General features: G+C 37.8%; 1 pseudogene; it reads right to left on the reverse strand.

Annotated features, from left to right (window-relative positions):
- Nucleotides 1-515: 515 nt before the first annotated feature.
- Nucleotides 516-1408, reverse strand: LOC120363549 (rRNA-processing protein FCF1 homolog pseudogene; annotated as a pseudogene).
- Between the last annotated feature and the right edge of the window lie 1788 nt (nt 1409-3196).

A 3196-nucleotide genomic window follows, 5' to 3' on the forward strand; every position in this document is an offset into this window, starting at 1 on the left:
TCCTTTTTTTCCCTTAAAAATATGCAACCAATTATTTTTTATTGTAAATAGACAATTTATAATTGTATAAATTCATGGGTTACAAGGTGATGCCATAATTTGTGGATACAGTGTAGAATAATTAAATCAAACTAGTTAACCTATGCATTATATTTAACGTTTTTGTAGTGAGATAATTTGAAATTGAATGTCTTAGCAATTTTGAAATGTCTAATACTCTATTATTAATCACATTCACCAGTTGAACAACAGACCTCAAAAAAAAAAAAAAAAGGGGGGGGGGTAAAACATACCCTGTCTGAGATTTTGTACTCCTTCATCATCATTTAAAATGTTTAAATGACATGAAACATAAATCTCAAAACAGCATCAAAAAGTGAGCATATTTAACTATACTCAGCTCATTACAGGAGCATGGGTGAAGAGAATAATAATTCATGGTATTGTATGTTTAATGAACTTGCAGCAAGAGAAGGTTGGTGAAAGAAAGGCAGAGGAATTTTGTCATGTACAAATTAGACCTGAGGAGCTCCATCATCATCTAGCATCTGTTCAATGCTGTATTTATGGTAAGAAATGCACATGATTAGGAACTCTAAGGAATCTTATGCATTCATCTTTTAAGGTCCAGTCAATCGTGGCCACAATGTAGCACTTGTGCTGAATCAGTCATCTGCTAAGCAGTCATCTGCATAGGTTCCTTTGTGTATGCATGGTAATTACTCAGATCTTGGATCCTTGGCAATCCTTAGAATCACTTGATACTTCAGCCCCAATGTCTCAATTTCAGTTATACAAGGGATGCACTTGGCGTACAGACAGTTACACAATCAGTTATACAAGGGATGCACTTGGTGTACAGACAGTCACACAATCAGTTATACAAGGGATGCACTTGGCGTACAGATAGCTACACAATCAGTCATACAAGGGATGCACTTGGCGTACAGTTACACAATCAGTTATACAAGGGATGCACTTGGTGTACAGTTACACAATCAGTTATACAAGGGATGCACTTGGCGTACAGTTACACAATCAGTTATACAAGGGATGCGCTTGGCGTACAGACAGCCCATCATTGACTAAACTAAGTCCAGTTTGACTTTAATGGAAAAGTTGATAAAGTTGGTATCAACAAAAATACCAACGTGATAAAGTGGGCCCAGCTGTGTATTTTATTGGAAAAATCAGCAGGATGAGTATTGGGGAACTTCTCTTTCCTGTGGCAGGCTGGGATCTTTCTTTTCTTTATTTTTGGGTTTAATCTATCCTTTTCTTCATGCCTCTTGATCTCTGACACTAAGGATTCACTTCATGGTCTCAAACTTTCTTGTTTTCTTTTGCTTCTCTATGCTCATACCACACTCTTGTTTCTGCCAGAATCCCACTGTAGCTTTTTCTGGTGAAGTCAGATCATTTCAAAATTGTGTTAGTTTTGTAGGTGGCTAACTAAGATATAATTTTTCTTTGTCACATCTACTAGTACTCATGATAATAACAAACAATTTACTATAGTATACATTGGTAGCATGTTTTCTTTCATTGGTCTTGTTTATTTTTGCATTTGATCTTCCCAGGAGTTTCTCAAAGGATGTGGTGTCACTATCTCCATTTTATATATGAGGACAGCAACATGGGCAAAAGACTGAAGGCACCTCACAACTGACTCAAAGCTCTTTTTTTTTTTTTTTTTTTTTTTTTGCTATTCTCTAAACCATTTCCCACACCACAACTGGTCAGTTTTACAGTTAATCTGAGCCCGCTCATTTTTCATAAAATTTTATGTAAGAGTCACATGAATAAGATCTCTCACATAAATTCTTCTTACACACACACACACACCACTCAGGCACAAATAGTCACAAATGTTCATCTTGGAGCAATTCAAATGCCTTGTTGATTCTTTCAAAAGGCAACTTATGGCTTATAAGTGGGTATTTGTTTTATTTATTTATTTATTTATTTATTTATTTATTTATTTATTTAGGTATATGGTCAGTTATCAATTTAGTAATAAAGTCTCTGGTTTTAAACTCTGTAGAAAGAAAGGTCAACAATAACAGGACCTGAAAAATACCAAAATCAACCACAGAATCCAATGAACTTCTCATTCATAAAGTTGGCAAAAGCATTCATGGCAGATGGTAAATCATTCACCTTTTGATCCTTTTCCCCATCGTCATCAGTGAGGCAATTAGCAGAATCCAGTTGCTGTTCAGGAGCATTAAAACCACCCCGTGTCATAGATGAACTCTGCATACGTGAGCCTGGTGGGACTGTCAGAGTGTACCCAACACTGTCATGATCACAGCCCATCAGCCCACAGCTCTCCATGTCTTCAGGGCACTAAGAATTTTTTTTTTATCACAGCATACTTTCCCCTGGTCTGATCTGAGTTACTGCATTCTCCCTTTTCCTTCTAGATGTATCTGCCTCACAAACCTCACATTCCAACCTCAGGAATGACTCTCTTTAGTTCTGTAGCAGTGTTGTGGAGAGTGGTGAGGTGGAATAGTTGTAGTAGATGCTGGCAGCACCCTGCCAAGATCTCATTTATTATTAGATCGCCAGGATTAAGGCAGGGATTTTTTTTTTTTAACTTTGAGGGAGCTGAGGATTAAAGAGATTAAATATTTTTTCACTGATGTATTGATCATGTTTATGTTCTATATATTATGATGCTTTGGTATCTGAGGACTTTGGGGACCTGGGGACGGATTGTCCCCTCCCAAGGTTAGCCACTTTCTAGAGTTAGCAATCAGATTGCTGAAAGCATACGTTTGTCATGCAAACCAGCCAATCTGGAGTCCATATACCCACTTCCACCTGTCTCTTTTTTATAAATCAGGTTCCAGTTGTTAGGGACATTATCCTCCTTCCCTAAGCCACTATAGGGCCAGTTACTAGAAAGCAAGGGATCACCCCATATATCCCAGAACTCATTAAAATTATTCAGATTACCTAATCCTGACTTATTTAGCTTGCCTGGTCTGTCTTGATTCTTTTTTCCTGTGAAAGCCACAATAAAGACTCTGACTCATGCTACATCCCTTTTTGCCTCTAGAGTGGCCTCAGTGCTTCCCTGTGTGGCTCTGCATGGTGTGACATGCATCCTCCTCTTAGGAACCATAAGCCATAAGCTCTTTTTTCAAGGTAGCTGTCTGTGTGCGGGTCATCTTACCATACCTGATTA

The sequence above is a fragment of the Saimiri boliviensis genome, chromosome 3, assembly GCF_048565385.1.
Source record: "Saimiri boliviensis isolate mSaiBol1 chromosome 3, mSaiBol1.pri, whole genome shotgun sequence".
Lineage (NCBI taxonomy): Eukaryota > Metazoa > Chordata > Mammalia > Primates > Cebidae > Saimiri > Saimiri boliviensis.